We start from the raw sequence: 19,609 nt of genomic DNA on the forward strand, positions 1-19,609 counted from the left end.
AAGAAATTAAATAAGTAAAATCACTTTTCAAAAGAGAGAGCACCTGGCCCAGATAGGTTCACTGGTGAATTCTACCAAAAATGTAATGAAGAAATTGTACCAATTCTCTATAATCTCTCTCAGAGTTTAGAAGCAAAAGGAATACCTCCCAAATCATTTTATGAGGTCAGCAACACCCTGAAACTAAAATCAAAGATATTGTAAGAAAACTACACAATATCTCTCATGAGCACAGATATAAAAATCAACAAAATATTAGCAAACTTAATGCAACAATGTATAAAAAGAATTATACACCATGACCAAGGGGAGTTTATCCCCAGTATGCAAAGCTGGCTCAACATCCAAAATCAGTTAATGTAATCTATCACATCAATAGGCAAAAAAAGAAAAATTACATAATCATATTAATACATTGAGAAAAAATTTTGACAAAATTCAACACTCATTAATGATAGAAATAGAGGAGAACTTCCTCAACTTGATAAAGAATATCTATAAAGAATCTATAACTAACATTATATGTAATGGTGAGAAATTTGAAGCTTTCCCACTAGGAACAGGTACTAGGCAAGATTATCCCCTCTCAGCACTCCTTTTCAACATCAAACTGGCAGTTCTAGCTAATGCCATAAGACATAGAAAGGAAAAAAAAAGGTATAGAGATTGGGAAGGAAGACATAAAATTGTCTTTGTTCTCAGATGACATGACTATCTGCATAAAAATCCTAAAGAATGACAAAAACACCTCTTGGAAGTAATAGGCAAATAGAGCAAGAAAATAGGATACAAGGTTAATATACAAGTTGATTGCTTTCCTATATACCAGCAATGGACAAGTGGAATTTCAAATTAAAAATATAATACCTTTTACATTAGCACTCCCCCAAATAAAATACTTAGGTATAAATATAACAAAATATGTACAAGATCTATATGAGGAAAACTACAAATTCTGATGAATGGAATCAACAACTTAAATAAATGGAGAGATATTCCATGTTTATGGATAGGAACAATCAATATTGTCAAGGTGTCAATTCTTCCCAACTTGATCTATAGATTCAATGCAATAGCAATGAAAATCCCAGCAAGTTATTTTACGATATTGACAAGCTGAATCTGAAGCTTATATGAGAGAAAAAAGCCCCAGAATAGGCAATACAATATTGAAGGAAAAGAACAAAGCTGGCTGACTGATACTACCTGAGTTCAAGTCTTACTATAAAGCTATGGTAATCAAGACTGTGTGGTATTGGTGAAACAATACACAAACAGATTAATGGAACAGAACAGAGAGCCCCAAAATAGACCCAAATAAATTTAGTCAAACTTATCTTTGACAAAGGTGCTAAGACAATACAATAGAGCAGAGATAGTCTTTTCAACAAATAGTGCTGAAACAACAGGACATCATCGACTTGTAAAAAAAAAAAAAAAAAGAATTGAGGCAAAGAATTTAAACTCTTTACAAAAATTAACTCAAAATATAAATCAACTATACTTCAATAAAATAAATTTTTAAAAATTGGGAATTCCCTGGTGGTTCAGGGGTTAGGACTCTGCACTTTCACTGCTGAGGGCCAAGGTTCAATCCCTGGTCGAGGAACTAAGATCCCACAAGCTGCACAGTGCAGCCAAATAAATAAATTAAGTAAGTAATTAACTCAAAATGGACCACAGACCTAAATATAAAACACCAAACTATAAGACTCCTAGAAGATAACATAGGAGAAAACCTAAATGAAATTGGGTATGGGGATGACTTTTTAGATACAACACCAAAGGCACAATCCAGGAAAAAAAAATAATTGATAAGCTATATTTCATTAAAGTTAAGAACCTCTGCTGAGAAAGACATTATAAAGAGAATAAAAGGCCACATACTGGGAGAAAATATTTGAAAAAGACACATCTGATAAGGAACTATTATCCAAAATATACAAAAAAACTGTTAAATCTCGGCAATAAGAAAATAAACAATCTGTTTAAAAAATGGGTCAAAGACCTTAAGAGACACCTAACCAAAGAACATACAGATTACAAATAATCATAAAAAGATGTTTCACATCATAAATCATGAGTGAAATGCATATTAAAACAATGAGATATCAATGCACACCTATCTGAATGGCCAAAATCCAGAATACTGACAAAACCAATTGCTGACAAGGATTTGTAGCAACAGAGACTCTCATTCATTGCTGGTGGGAATGAAAAATGGTACAGCCACTTTGGAAGACAGTTTTTATTGTCTAACAAAACCAAACATGCTCTTACCATATAATTCAGCAATCTGATTCCTTGGTATTTACCCAAAGTTATTAAAAACTTATGTCCACAAAGAAACTTGCACATATATGTTTACAGCAGATTTATTCATAATTGCCCAAACTTGGTAGCAACCATGATGTCCTTAGGTTAATGGATAAACTGTGGTACATCCTAACAATGGAATATTATTATTCAGCACTAAAAAAAAAATGGTCTAACAAGCCATGAAAATACATGTATAAAACTTAAATGCATACTCCTTAGTGAAAGGAGTCAGTCTAAAAAGGCTATGTACTGTATGATTATTATATGATATTCTAAAAAAGTCCAAACTATTGAGACAGTAAAAAAGATCAGTGGTTGCAAGGGTTTGGGAGGCAGTGATGAATAAGTGGAGTAGAGAACATTTTTAGAGCAGTGAAAATACTCTGTATGATACCACAATAGTGGATACATGTCATTATACTATTATCCAAACCCATAGAATGTGCACCACAAAAAGTGAACCATAACATAAACTATGGACTTTGGGTGATTATGATGTGTCAGTGTAGGCTCATTAATTGTAACAAAAGTATTACACTAGTGCAGTCTGTTGATAATGGGTGAGGTTATGCAGAAAGTATATGGGAAATCTCTGTACCTTCCTAATTTTGCCATGAACATTAAACTACTCTAAAAAAATAAAACCAGTGCTATGGAATAAACAGGGATGCAAAAAAAGAGTACTTCATAAAGCAATAATTATAAAACTGGGGTTTTATGGGGCTTATCATATATAAAGATGTATAAAGGAGGCAGAGGTACATTGGAGCAGTTTTTGTATGCTGTTGATATTGTGTTGGTATTAACTGAAACTAGACTTTTAAGGATAACATGTTAATTTTAATCCCCAAATCAACTTTAAGAAAATAAATCCAAAAGTATAATAATAAAAATAATAAGTTAGAATTGGTACCCTAGAAAATATCTAATTACAATAATAGAAGGCAGTAACTTAAGAAGGGAAACACAAAAGATGAAAGACATATAGAAAACAAAGAGCAGAAAGTGATGCCAGGGGCAGAGACAAGATGGCCAAGTAGAAGGACTTGAGCTCACCACCTCCCACTCAAACACCAAAATCACAACTGATTGCTGAACAACCATTGACAAAATCACTGGAACCTACCAAAAAGATATCCTATATCCACAGGCAAAGAAGAAGCCACAATAAGATGGTAGGAGGGGCACAATCACGATAAAATCAAATCCCATACCCATTGGGTAGGCAATGCAAAAACTGGTAAATAATTAGATTGCAAAGATTCTCCCACAGGAATGAAAGTTCTGAGCCCCAGGTCAGCCTCCCCTGGGGGTCTGGCATTGGGAGAAGGAGCCCCCAGAGCATCTGGCTTAGAAGGCCACAGGGTCTGATTGCAGAAATGCCATAGGACAGCGGGAAACAGAAACTGCACTCTTGGAAACTGCACACAGGTTCTTGTGCACACCAGGACCTAGGAGAAAAAGCAGTGACCTCACAGAAGCCTGGGCATGACACATCTGCTGGTATTGGAGGGTCTCTGTGGAGGAAGGGGCTGGCTGTGGCTCATTTGTGGGGACAAGGACACTGGTAGCGGCAGTTCTGAGGAGTACTCATTGGTGTGAGCCATACTGGAAGTCGCCATTTTTTCACCAAGACCTGGCACCACCCAACAGACTGTAGGCTCCAGTCTAGACTAGTCTGTAGACTGCTAGGATGCCTCAGGCCAAACAACCAAGAGGCAGGAACACAGCCCCACCCATCAGCAGACAGCCTGCTTAAAGTTTTCCTGTGCAGCTACCCACTAAACAAACCACTTGACATAGCCCTGCCCACCAGAGGGACAAGACACAGCGCCACATAACAGTGGGAAGGAACCAGTCCCTCCCACCAGGAAGCCTACACAAGTGTCTTAGACTAGCCTCATCCAACAGGGGGCAGACAGCAGAAGCAAGAAGAACTACAACTTGCAGAATGGAAACCGCAATCACAGAAAGGTAGACAAAATGAGATGGCAGAATAATATACCCCAGACAAAGGAACAAGATAAAACACCAAAAGAACAACTAAGTGAAGTGGAGATAATGCCTATCTACCCAAAAGAGAATTCAGAGTAATGATAGTAAAGATGATCCAAGATCTCAGAAAAAGAAAAGAGGCACAGACCAAGAAGATACAAGAAATGTTTAACAAAGACCTAGAAAATATAAAGAAGAAAACAAAACAAAAAACAAAAACAAAAGATGAACAATACAATAACTGAAAAGAAAAATACACTAGAAAGAATCAATAGCAGAACAAATGAGGCAAAAAAACAGACAGGTGAGCTGGAAGACAGAATGGTGAAAATCTCTGCCTCAGAACAAAATAAAGAAAAAAGAATGAAAAGAAATGAAGACAGTCTAAGAGATCTCTGGAACAACATTAAATGCACCAACACTCATAGGGGTCCCAAAAGGAGAAGAGAGAGAGAAAGGGCCTGAGAAAATATTTGAAGAGATAATAGCTGAAGATTTCCCTAACATGAGATAGGAAACAGTCACCCAAGTCCAGGAAGCACAGAGAGTTCCATACAGGATGAACCCAAGGAGGAACATGCCAAGAAAAACAGTAATCAAATTGGCAAAAATTAAAGACAAAGAGAAAATATTAAAAGCAACAGGTGACAAACAAAAATAACATATAAGGAAATTCCTATAAAGTTATCAGATGATTTTTCAACAGAAGCTCTGCAGGCCAGAAGGGAGTGGCATGATATACTTAAAGTGATGAAAGGGAAAAACTTAAAACCAAGAATACTCTACCCAGCAAGGCTCTTGTTCAGAACTGATGGAGAATTCAAAAACTTTATAGACAAGCAAAAGAATTTAGCACTACCAAACAAGTTTTACAACAAGCTACATTTACAACAAATGCTAAAGGAACTTCTCTAGGTGAAAAAGAAAGGGCCACAACTAGAAACAAGAAAATTACAAATGGAAAAGCTCACCAGTAAAGGCAAACATACAGGAAATGTAGGAAATCGTCTACACACAAATATAATATCAAAACCAGCAATCCTGAGGAGAGTACAAATGCAGGATACTGGAAACGCATTTGAAATTAAGAGACCGGCAACTTAAAACAATCTTGTTTATATATAGATGGCTATATCAAAACTTCATGGTAACCACAAATAAAATATCTACAATAGATGCACACACAGATACACACAAACAGATACACACAAATAGATACACACATAAAGGAAAAGGAATCCAAACACAACACTAAAGATAGTCATCAAATCACAAGAGAAGAGAACAAAAGAGAAAGAAAGGGAAGAAGAAAGACCTACCAAAACAAATCCAAAACATTTTTTAAATGGCAATAAGGACATACATATAGGTAATTACCTTAAATGTAAATGGATTAAATGCTCCAATCAAAAGACATATACTGGCTGAATGGATACAAACACAAGACACATATATATGCTGTCTATAAGAGACCCACTTCAGATCTAAGGACACATACAGACTGACAGTGAGGGGATGGAAAAGGGTATTCCATGCAAATGGAAATCAAAAGAAAGCTGGAGTAGTAATATTCATATCAGACAAAATAGACTTTAAAATAAACACTGTTACAAGAGACAAGAAGGACATTACATAATGATCAACGGATCAATGCAAGAAGAAAATATAACAATTGTAAATATTTATGCACCCAACATAGGAGCACCTCAATATATAAGACCAATGCTAACAGCCATAAAGGAGAAACTGAGAGTAACACAATAATAGGGGAAACTTTAAAACCCCAATATTATCAATGGTTAGATCATCCAGGATGAAAATCAATAAAAACATTACGCCTTAAATAACACATTAGATCAGATGGACTTCATTGATAATCTAGACAGCATTCCATCCTAAAGCAGAAGAATACACAATCTTTTCAAGTGTACATGGAACATTCTCCAGGATAGATCACATGTGGTGCCATAAAGTAAGCCTCAGTAAATCTGAAGAAAATTGAAATCATATCAAGCATCTTTTCCAAACAACACTATGAGATTAGAAATCGACCACAAGAAAAAAAAAAACTGTAAAAAACACAAACTTGTGGAGGCTAAACAACAGACGCCTAAAAACCAATGGATCACTGAAGAAATCAGAGGAAATAAAAAATACCTAGAGACAAATGAAAATGGAAACATGATGATCCAAAACCCTGTGGGATGCAGCAAAAGCAGTTCCAAGAGTGAAGTTCATAGCAATACAATCCTACCTCAAGAAATAGGAAAAATCTCAAAGAAACAACCTAACCTTACAACTAAAGCAACTAGAGAAAGAAGAACAAACAAAAGCCAAAGTTAGTAGAAGGAAAAAAATCAAAGTTCAGAGCAGAAATAAATGAAATAGAGAAAAAGAACAGACCAATCACAAGTACTGAAATTGAAACTGTGATCTAAACACTCCGAACAAACAAAAGTCCAGGACCAGATGGCGTCACAGGCGAATTCTATCAAACATTTACAGAAGAGTTAAACCTATCCTTCTGAAACTATTCTAAAAGATTGCAGATGAAGGAATACTCCCAAACTCACTCTATGGGGCCACCATCACCCTGTTACCAAAACCTGACAAAGATACCACAAAAAAAGAAAATTACAGGCCAATATCACTGATGAACATAGATGCAAAAATCCTCAACTAGAAAATAATAGCAAACCGAATCCAACAACACATTAAAAGGATCACATATGATGATCAAATAGGATTTATCCCAATGATGCAAGGATTTCTCAACATCCGCAGATGAATCAGTGTGATATACTACATTAACAAATTAAAGAATAAAAACCATGTCATCACCTCAGTAGATGCAGAAAAAGCTTTTGACAAAATTTAACACCCATTTATGACGCAAAGTCTCTAGAAAGTAGGCATAGAGGTAACATACCTCGTCATAATAAAGGCCATATATAACAAAACTACAGCTAACATCATACTCAATGGTAAAAAGCTGGAAACCTTTCTTCCAAGATCAGGAACAAGAAAAGGTTGTCCACTCTCACCACTTTCATTCAACATAGTTTTGGAAGTCCCAGCCATGGCAATCAGAGAAGAAAAGGAAACAGAAGGAATCCAAACTGGAAAAGAAGAAGTAAAACTGTCACCATTTGCAGATGACATGACACTATACATAGAAAATCCTAGGGGGGAAGCAAGAAGATGGCGGAAGAGTAAGACGCGGGGATCACCTTCCTCCTCACAGATACATCAGAAATACATCTACACGTGGAACTTCTCCTATAGAACACCCAACGAACGCTGGCAGAAGACCTCAGACCTCCCAAAAGGCAAGAAACTCCCCACGTACCTGGGCAGGGCAAAAGAAAAAAGAATAAACAGAGACAAAAGAATAGGGATGGGACCTGCACCAGTGGGAGAGAGCCATGAAGGAGGAAAGGTTCCCACACACTAGAAGCCCCTTTGCGGGCAGAGACTGTGGGTGGCAGAGGGGGAAGCTTCAGAGCCGCGGAGGAGAGAGCAGCAACAGGGTGTGGAGGGCAAAGCGGAGAGATTCCACAGAGGATCGGTGCCGATCAGCACTCACCAGCCCAAGAGGCTTGTCTGCTCATCCGCCGCGGCGGGCGGGGCTGGGAACTGAGCCTCGGGCGGATCCCAGGGAAAGGTCTGGAGTTGGCAGAGTAAAAATAGCCTGAAGGGGTTAGTGCACCACTGCTGGCAAGGAGGGAGTTCGGGAGAAGTCTGGAGCTGCCAAAGAGGCAAGAGACCTTTTCTTCCCTCTTTAGCTCCTGCTGCTCGAGGAGAGGGGTTTAAGCGCGCCGCTTAAAGGAGCTCCAGAAACGGGCGCAGAGCTGCCGAAGAGACAAGAGACTTTTTCTTGCCTCTTCGCTTCCTGGGGCGCGAGGAAAGGGAATTAAGGGCACCACATAAAGGAGCTCCAGAAACGAGCGCAAGCTGCGGCTGTCGGCACGGACAACAGAGACGGGTGTGGGACGCTAGGGTTGCTACTGCCGCCACCAAGAGGCCTGTGTGCGAGCACAGGTCACTCTCCACACTGGCCCTCCCGGGAGCCTGTGCAGCCCGCCACTGCCGGGGTCCCGGGATCCAGGGACAGCTTCCCCGGGAGAACGCTCGGCGCGCCTCGGGCCGGTGCAGCGTCACGCCGGCCTCTGACATCGCGGACTCGCCCCGCCTCCGTGCCCCTCCCTCCCCCTGGCCTGAGTGAGCCAGAGACCATGAATCAGCTGCTCCTTTAACCCCGTCCTGTCTGAGCGAAGGGCAGACGCCCTATGACAACCTACGTGCAGAGGGGGTACCAATGCCAAAGCTGAACCCCCGGAGCTGTGCAAACAAGAGAGGGGGAGGTCTCTCCCAGCAGCCTCAGAAGCAGCGGGTTAAAGCTCCACAGTCAACTTGAAGTGCCCTGCATCTGTGGAAAACCTGAATAGACAGCGAAATATCCCAAGTTGAGGAGGTGGACTTTGGGAACAAGATATACTATTATTTTCCCCTTTTTTCTTTTTGTAAGTGGGTATGTGTGTGCCGCTGTGTAAGATTTTGTCTGTATAGCTTTGTTTTCACCATTTGTCCTAGGGTTAGACCGACCCGTGTTTTTTGGGTTTTTTTTTTCTTTAATAGAAATTTTTCTTCTTAATAATTATTTTTTATTTTAATAACTGTATTTTACCCTACTTTATTTTGTCTTCTCCCTTTCTTTCTTCCCTTTCTTTCCTACTTCCCTCCTTCCTTTCTTCCTCCCTTCCTTCCTTTATTCTGTCCTTCCTTCATCCCATCCTTTCTTCTTCCCTCCCTTCCTTTCTTACTTCCCTACCATCCTCCTTCCTTCCTTCCTTCCTTTCTTGCCTTCCTAATATTTTCTCCCTTTTATTTTGAGCCGTGTGGATTAAAGGCTCTTGGCACTCCAGCCAGGTGTCAAGGCTGTGTCCCTGAGGTGGGAGAAACAACCTCAGGACACTGGTCCACAAGAGACCTCTCAGCTCCACGTAATATCAAATGGTGAAAATCTCCCAGAGATCTCCATCTCAACACCAAGACCCAGCTTCATTCAAGGATCAGCAACGAACAGTGCTGAACACCCTATACCCAACAAAGAGCAAGACAGGTCTACAGCCCCATCCATTAGCAGAGAGGCTGCCTAAAATCATAATAAGGCTACCGACATCCCCATACACACCACAAGACGTGGACCTGCCCACCAGAAAGACAAGATCCAGCCTCATCCACCAGAACAGAGGCACTAGTCCCCTCAACCAGGAAACGTGCTCAACCCACTGAACCAACCTCAGCCACAGAACACAGCCACCAAAAACAGAGAGAACTACGAACCTGCAGCCTGCAAAAAGGAGACCCCAAACACAGTAAGATAAGCAAAATGAGAAGACAGAAAAACACACAGCAGATGAAGGAGCAAGATAAAAACACACCAGATCTAACAAATGAAGAGGTAATAGCCAGTCTACCTGAAAAGGAATTCAGAATAATGATAGTAAAGATTATTCAAAATCTTGGAAATAGAATAGACAAATTGGAAGAAACAGTTAACAAGAACCTAGAAGAAATAAAGAGGAAGCAAGCAAAGATGAGCAACACAATAAATGAAATGAAAAATACTCTAGATGGGATCAATAGCAGATTAACTGAGGCAGAAGGACGGATAAGTGACCTGGAAGATAAAAGAGTGGAAATAACTACTGCAGAGCAGAATAAAGAAAAAAGAATGACAAGAACTGAGGACAGTCTCAGAGACCGCTGGGACAACATTAAATGCACCAATATTCGGATCACAGGGATCCCAGAAGAAGAAGAGAAAAAGAAAGGGACTGAGAAAATATTTGAAGAGATTATAGTTGAAAACTTCCCTAATATAGGAAAGGAAATAGTCAACCAAGTCCAGGAAGCACAGAGAGTCCCATACAGGATAAACCCGAGGATAAACACGCCAAGACACATAATAATCAAACTGTCAAAAATTAAATCCAAAGAAAACATATTAAAAGCAGCAAGGGAAAAACAACAAATAACACACAAGAGAATCCCCATAAGGCTAACATCGGATCATTCAGCAGAAACTCTACAAGCCAGAAGGGAGTGGCAGGACATATTTAAAGTGATGAAGGAAAAAACCTACAACCAAGACTACGCTACCCAGCAAGGATCTCATACAGATTTTTTTTTTTTTTTTTTTTTTTTTTGCGGTATGCGGGCCTCTCACTGTTGTGGCCTCTCTCGTTGCGGAGCACAGGCTCCAGACGCGCAGGCCTAGCGGCCATGGCTCACGGGCTTAGTTGCTCCGCGGCATGTGGGATCTTCCCGGACCAGGCCACGAACCCGTGTGTCCGGCATCAGCAGGCGGATTCTCAACCACTGCGCCACCAGGGAAGCCCTCTCATTCAGATTTGATGGAGAAATTAAAACCTTTACAGACAAGCAAAAGCTGAGAGAGTTCAGCACCACCAAACCAGCTTTACAACAAATGCTAAAGGAACTCCTCTAAGCAAGAAACACAAGAGAAGGAAAAGACCTACAACAAGAGCCCGAAACAATTAAGCAAATGGTAACAGGAACGCACATATCAATAATTACCTTAAATGTAAATGGATTAAATGCTCCCACCAAAAGACACAGACTGGCTGAATGGATACAAAATCAGGACCCATATATATGCTGTCTACAAGAGACCCACTTCAGACCTAGGGACACTTACAGACTGAAAGTGAGGGGATGGAAAAAGATATTCCATGCAAATGGAAATCAGAAGAAAGCTGGAGTAGCAATTCTCATATCAGACAAAATAGACTTTGAAATAAAAACTATTACAAGAGACAAAGAAGGACACTATATAATGATCAAGGGATCGATCCATGAAGAAGATATAACAATTGTAAATATTTATGCACCCAACATAGAAGCACCTCAATACATAAGGCAAATACTAACAGCCATAAAAGGGGAAATCGACAGTAACACAATCATAGTAGGGGACTTTAACACCCCACTGTCACCAATGGACAGATCATCCAAAATGAAAATAAATAAGGAAACACAAGCTTTAAATGATACATTACACAAGATGGATTTACTTGATATTTATAGGACATTCCATCCAAAAACAACAGAATACACATTTTTCTCAAGTGCCCATGGAACATTCTCCAGGATAGATCATATCTTGGGTCACAAATCTAAGCCTGGGCCAATTTAAGAAAATTGAAATCGCATCAAGTATCTTTTCTGACCACAACGCTATGAGACTAGACATCAATTACAGGAAAAGATCTGTAAGAAATACAAACACATGGAGGCTAAACAATACACTACTTAATAACGAAGTGATCACGGAAGAAATCAAAGAGGAAATCAAAAAGTACTTAGAAACAAATGACAATGGAGACACGACGACCCAAAACCTATGGGATACAGCAAAAGCAGTTCTAAGAGGGAAGTTTATAGCAATACAATCATACCTTAAGAAACAGGAAGCATCTCGAATAAACAACCTAACTTTGCACCTAAAGCAATTAGAGAAGGAAGAAGAAAAAAACCCCAAATTTAGCAGAAGGAAAGAAATCATAAAGATCAGATCAGAAATTAATGAAAAAGAAATGAAGGAAACAATAGCAAAGATCAATAAAAGAAAAAGCTGGTTCTTTGAGAAGATAAATAAAATTGATAAACCATTAGCCAGACTCATCAAGAAAAAAAGGGAGAAGACTCAAATCAATAGAATTAGAAATGAAAAAGGAACTCTTTCCTCCTGCTTGCCTCCCCGATGGGCAGAAGGTCTGAATCCTGGAGGATCTCTGGTGATGTCCTTTCTTTCATTATCAAAAAACTGTAACTAGGGGGAGCGAGAAGATGGCGGAAGAGTAAGACGCGGGGATCACTCTTCCTCCTCACAGATACATCAGAAATACATCTACACGTGGAACTTCTCCTATAGAACACCCACCGAACGCTGGCAGAAGACCTCAGACCTCCCAAAAGGCTCTTGGCACTCCAGCCAGGTGTCAAGGCTGTGTCTCTGAGGTGGGAGAACTAACCTCAGGACACTGGTCCACAAGAGACCTCTCAGCTCCACGTAATATCAAGCGGCGAAAATCTCCCAGAGATCTCCATCTCCACACCAAGACCCAGATTCACTCAAGGACCAGCAACGAACAGTGCTGGACACCCTATACCCAACAAAGAGCGAGACAGGTCTACAGCCCCATCCATTAGCAGAGAGGCTGCCTAGAATCATAGTAAGGCTACCGACATCCCCATACATGCCCCCAGACGTGCACCTGCCCACCAGGGAGACGGGATCCAGCCTCATCCACCAGAACAGGGGCACTGGTCCCCCCAACCAGGAAACCTGCTCAACCCACTGAACCAACCTCAGCCACTGGGGACAGCCACCAAAAATAGATAGAAATACGAACCTACAGCCTGCAAAAGGGAGACCCCAAACACAGTAAGATAAGCAAAATGAGAAGACAGAAAAACACACAGCAGATGAAGGAACAAGATAAAAACACACCAGACCTAACAAATGAAGAGATAATAGCCAATCTACCTGAAAGAGAATTTAGAATAATGATGGTGAAGATGATGCAAAATCTTGGAAATAGAATAGACAAATTGCAAGAAACAGTTAACAGGGACCTAGAAGAAATAAAGAGGAAGCAAGTAACGATGAGCAACACAATAAATGAAATGAAAAATACTCTAGACGGGATCAGTAGCAGAATAACTGAGGCAGAAGGACGGATAAGTGACCTGGAAGATAAAATAGTGGAAATAACTACTGCAGAGCAGAAGAAAGAAAAAAGAATGAAAAGAACTGAGGACAGTCTCAAAGATCTCTGGGACAACATTAAACGCACCAACATTCGAATCACAGGGGTCCCAGAAGAAGAAGAGAAAAAGAAAGGGACTGAGAAAATATTTGAAGAGATTATAGTTGAAAACGTCCCTAATATAGGAAAGGAAATAGTCAACCAAGTCCAGGAAGCACAGAGAGTCCCATACAGGATAAAACCAAGGATAAACATGCCAAGACACATAATAATCAAACTGTCAAAAATTAAATACAAAGAAAACATATTAAAAGCAGCAAGGGAAAAACAACAAATAACACACAAGGGAATCCCCATAAGGCTAACATCGGATCACTCAGCAGAAACTCTACAAGCCAGAAGGGAGAGGCAGGACATATTTAAAGTGATGAAGGAAAAAAACCTACAACCAAGATTACTCTACCCAGCAAGGATCTCATTCAGATTTGATGGAGAAATTAAAACCTTTACAGACAAGCAAAAGCTGAGAGAGTTCAGCACCACCAAACCAGCTTTACAACAAATGCTAAAGGAACTCCTCTAAGCAAGAAACACAAGAGAAGGAAAAGACCTACAACAAGAGCCCGAAACAATTAAGCAAATGGTAACAGGAACGCACATATCAATAATTACCTTAAATGTAAATGGATTAAATGCTCCCACCAAAAGACACAGACTGGCTGAATGGATACAAAATCAGGACCCATATATATGCTGTCTACAAGAGACCCACTTCAGACCTAGGGACACTTACAGACTGAAAGTGAGGGGATGGAAAAAGATATTCCATGCAAATGGAAATCAGAAGAAAGCTGGAGTAGCAATTCTCATATCAGACAAAATAGACTTTGAAATAAAAACTATTACAAGAGACAAAGAAGGACACTATATAATGATCAAGGGATCGATCCATGAAGAAGATATAACAATTGTAAATATTTATGCACCCAACATAGAAGCACCTCAATACATAAGGCAAATACTAACAGCCATAAAAGGGGAAATCGACAGTAACACAATCATAGTAGGGGACTTTAACACCCCACTGTCACCAATGGACAGATCATCCAAAATGAAAATAAATAAGGAAACACAAGCTTTAAATGATACATTACACAAGATGGATTTACTTGATATTTATAGGACATTCCATCCAAAAACAACAGAATACACATTTTTCTCAAGTGCCCATGGAACATTCTCCAGGATAGATCATATCTTGGGTCACAAATCTAAGCCTGGGCCAATTTAAGAAAATTGAAATCGCATCAAGTATCTTTTCTGACCACAACGCTATGAGACTAGACATCAATTACAGGAAAAGATCTGTAAGAAATACAAACACATGGAGGCTAAACAATACACTACTTAATAACGAAGTGATCACGGAAGAAATCAAAGAGGAAATCAAAAAGTACTTAGAAACAAATGACAATGGAGACACGACGACCCAAAACCTATGGGATACAGCAAAAGCAGTTCTAAGAGGGAAGTTTATAGCAATACAATCATACCTTAAGAAACAGGAAGCATCTCGAATAAACAACCTAACTTTGCACCTAAAGCAATTAGAGAAGGAAGAAGAAAAAAACCCCAAATTTAGCAGAAGGAAAGAAATCATAAAGATCAGATCAGAAATTAATGAAAAAGAAATGAAGGAAACAATAGCAAAGATCAATAAAAGAAAAAGCTGGTTCTTTGAGAAGATAAATAAAATTGATAAACCATTAGCCAGACTCATCAAGAAAAAAAGGGAGAAGACTCAAATCAATAGAATTAGAAATGAAAAAGGAACTCTTTCCTCCTGCTTGCCTCCCCGATGGGCAGAAGGTCTGAATCCTGGAGGATCTCTGGTGATGTCCTTTCTTTCATTATCAAAAAACTGTAACTAGGGGGAGCGAGAAGATGGCGGAAGAGTAAGACGCGGGGATCACTCTTCCTCCTCACAGATACATCAGAAATACATCTACACGTGGAACTTCTCCTATAGAACACCCACCGAACGCTGGCAGAAGACCTCAGACCTCCCAAAAGGCTCTTGGCACTCCAGCCAGGTGTCAAGGCTGTGTCTCTGAGGTGGGAGAACTAACCTCAGGACACTGGTCCACAAGAGACCTCTCAGCTCCACGTAATATCAAGCGGCGAAAATCTCCCAGAGATCTCCATCTCCACACCAAGACCCAGATTCACTCAAGGACCAGCAACGAACAGTGCTGGACACCCTATACCCAACAAAGAGCGAGACAGGTCTACAGCCCCATCCATTAGCAGAGAGGCTGCCTAGAATCATAGTAAGGCTACCGACATCCCCATACATGCCCCCAGACGTGCACCTGCCCACCAGGGAGACGGGATCCAGCCTCATCCACCAGAACAGGGGCACTGGTCCCCCCAACCAGGAAACCTGCTCAACCCACTGAACCAACCTCAGCCACTGGGGACAGCCACCAAAAATAGATAGAAATACGAACCTACAGCCTGCAAAAGGGAGACCCCAAACACAGTAAGATAAGCAAAATGAGAAGACAGAAAAACACACAGCAGATGAAGGAACAAGATAAAAACACACCAGACCTAACAAATGAAGAGATAATAGCCAATCTACCTGAAAGAGAATTTAGAATAATGATGGTGAAGATGATGCAAAATCTTGGAAATAGAATAGACAAATTGCAAGAAACAGTTAACAGGGACCTAGAAGAAATAAAGAGGAAGCAAGTAACGATGAGCAACACAATAAATGAAATGAAAAATACTCTAGACGGGATCAGTAGCAGAATAACTGAGGCAGAAGGACGGATAAGTGACCTGGAAGATAAAATAGTGGAAATAACTACTGCAGAGCAGAAGAAAGAAAAAAGAATGAAAAGAACTGAGGACAGTCTCAAAGATCTCTGGGACAACATTAAACGCACCAACATTCGAATCACAGGGGTCCCAGAAGAAGAAGAGAAAAAGAAAGGGACTGAGAAAATATTTGAAGAGATTATAGTTGAAAACGTCCCTAATATAGGAAAGGAAATAGTCAACCAAGTCCAGGAAGCACAGAGAGTCCCATACAGGATAAAACCAAGGATAAACATGCCAAGACACATAATAATCAAACTGTCAAAAATTAAATACAAAGAAAACATATTAAAAGCAGCAAGGGAAAAACAACAAATAACACACAAGGGAATCCCCATAAGGCTAACATCGGATCACTCAGCAGAAACTCTACAAGCCAGAAGGGAGAGGCAGGACATATTTAAAGTGATGAAGGAAAAAAACCTACAACCAAGATTACTCTACCCAGCAAGGATCTCATTCAGATTTGATGGAGAAATTAAAACCTTTACAGACAAGCAAAAGCTGAGAGAGTTCAGCACCACCAAACCAGCTTTACAACAAATGCTAAAGGAACTCCTCTAAGCAAGAAACACAAGAGAAGGAAAAGACCTACAACAAGAGCCCGAAACAATTAAGCAAATGGTAACAGGAACGCACATATCAATAATTACCTTAAATGTAAATGGATTAAATGCTCCCACCAAAAGACACAGACTGGCTGAATGGATACAAAATCAGGACCCATATATATGCTGTCTACAAGAGACCCACTTCAGACCTAGGGACACTTACAGACTGAAAGTGAGGGGATGGAAAAAGATATTCCATGCAAATGGAAATCAGAAGAAAGCTGGAGTAGCAATTCTCATATCAGACAAAATAGACTTTGAAATAAAAACTATTACAAGAGACAAAGAAGGACACTATATAATGATCAAGGGATCGATCCATGAAGAAGATATAACAATTGTAAATATTTATGCACCCAACATAGAAGCACCTCAATACATAAGGCAAATACTAACAGCCATAAAAGGGGAAATCGACAGTAACACAATCATAGTAGGGGACTTTAACACCCCACTGTCACCAATGGACAGATCATCCAAAATGAAAATAAATAAGGAAACACAAGCTTTAAATGATACATTACACAAGATGGATTTACTTGATATTTATAGGACATTCCATCCAAAAACAACAGAATACACATTTTTCTCAAGTGCCCATGGAACATTCTCCAGGATAGATCATATCTTGGGTCACAAATCTAAGCCTGGGCCAATTTAAGAAAATTGAAATCGCATCAAGTATCTTTTCTGACCACAACGCTATGAGACTAGACATCAATTACAGGAAAAGATCTGTAAGAAATACAAACACATGGAGGCTAAACAATACACTACTTAATAACGAAGTGATCACGGAAGAAATCAAAGAGGAAATCAAAAAGTACTTAGAAACAAATGACAATGGAGACACGACGACCCAAAACCTATGGGATACAGCAAAAGCAGTTCTAAGAGGGAAGTTTATAGCAATACAATCATACCTTAAGAAACAGGAAGCATCTCGAATAAACAACCTAACTTTGCACCTAAAGCAATTAGAGAAGGAAGAAGAAAAAAACCCCAAATTTAGCAGAAGGAAAGAAATCATAAAGATCAGATCAGAAATTAATGAAAAAGAAATGAAGGAAACAATAGCAAAGATCAATAAAAGAAAAAGCTGGTTCTTTGAGAAGATAAATAAAATTGATAAACCATTAGCCAGACTCATCAAGAAAAAAAGGGAGAAGACTCAAATCAATAGAATTAGAAATGAAAAAGGAACTCTTTCCTCCTGCTTGCCTCCCCGATGGGCAGAAGGTCTGAATCCTGGAGGATCTCTGGTGATGTCCTTTCTTTCATTATCAAAAAACTGTAACTAGGGGGAGCGAGAAGATGGCGGAAGAGTAAGACGCGGGGATCACTCTTCCTCCTCACAGATACATCAGAAATACATCTACACGTGGAACTTCTCCTATAGAACACCCACCGAACGCTGGCAGAAGACCTCAGACCTCCCAAAAGGCTCTTGGCACTCCAGCCAGGTGTCAAGGCTGTGTCTCTGAGGTGGGAGAACTAACCTCAGGACACTGGTCCACAAGAGACCTCTCAGCTCCACGTAATATCAAGCGGCGAAAATCTCCCAGAGATCTCCATCTCCACACCAAGACCCAGATTCACTCAAGGACCAGCAACGAACAGTGCTGGACACCCTATACCCAACAAAGAGCGAGACAGGTCTACAGCCCCATCCATTAGCAGAGAGGCTGCCTAGAATCATAGTAAGGCTACCGACATCCCCATACATGCCCCCAGACGTGCACCTGCCCACCAGGGAGACGGGATCCAGCCTCATCCACCAGAACAGGGGCACTGGTCCCCCCAACCAGGAAACCTGCTCAACCCACTGAACCAACCTCAGCCACTGGGGACAGCCACCAAAAATAGATAGAAATACGAACCTACAGCCTGCAAAAGGGAGACCCCAAACACAGTAAGATAAGCAAAATGAGAAGACAGAAAAACACACAGCAGATGAAGGAACAAGATAAAAACACACCAGACCTAACAAATGAAGAGATAATAGCCAATCTACCTGAAAGAGAATTTAGAATAATGATGGTGAAGATGATGCAAAATCTTGGAAATAGAATAGACAAATTGCAAGAAACAGTTAACAGGGACCTAGAAGAAATAAAGAGGAAGCAAGTAACGATGAGCAACACAATAAATGAAATGAAAAATACTCTAGACGGGATCAGTAGCAGAATAACTGAGGCAGAAGGACGGATAAGTGACCTGGAAGATAAAATAGTGGAAATAACTACTGCAGAGCAGAAGAAAGAAAAAAGAATGAAAAGAACTGAGGACAGTCTCAAAGATCTCTGGGACAACATTAAACGCACCAACATTCGAATCACAGGGGTCCCAGAAGAAGAAGAGAAAAAGAAAGGGACTGAGAAAATATTTGAAGAGATTATAGTTGAAAACGTCCCTAATATAGGAAAGGAAATAGTCAACCAAGTCCAGGAAGCACAGAGAGTCCCATACAGGATAAAACCAAGGATAAACATGCCAAGACACATAATAATCAAACTGTCAAAAATTAAATACAAAGAAAACATATTAAAAGCAGCAAGGGAAAAACAACAAATAACACACAAGGGAATCCCCATAAGGCTAACATCGGATCACTCAGCAGAAACTCTACAAGCCAGAAGGGAGAGGCAGGACATATTTAAAGTGATGAAGGAAAAAAACCTACAACCAAGATTACTCTACCCAGCAAGGATCTCATTCAGATTTGATGGAGAAATTAAAACCTTTACAGACAAGCAAAAGCTGAGAGAGTTCAGCACCACCAAACCAGCTTTACAACAAATGCTAAAGGAACTCCTCTAAGCAAGAAACACAAGAGAAGGAAAAGACCTACAACAAGAGCCCGAAACAATTAAGCAAATGGTAACAGGAACGCACATATCAATAATTACCTTAAATGTAAATGGATTAAATGCTCCCACCAAAAGACACAGACTGGCTGAATGGATACAAAATCAGGACCCATATATATGCTGTCTACAA

Source organism: Kogia breviceps, chromosome 8 (assembly GCF_026419965.1).
Source record: "Kogia breviceps isolate mKogBre1 chromosome 8, mKogBre1 haplotype 1, whole genome shotgun sequence".
Classification (NCBI taxonomy): Eukaryota; Metazoa; Chordata; class Mammalia; order Artiodactyla; family Physeteridae; genus Kogia; species Kogia breviceps.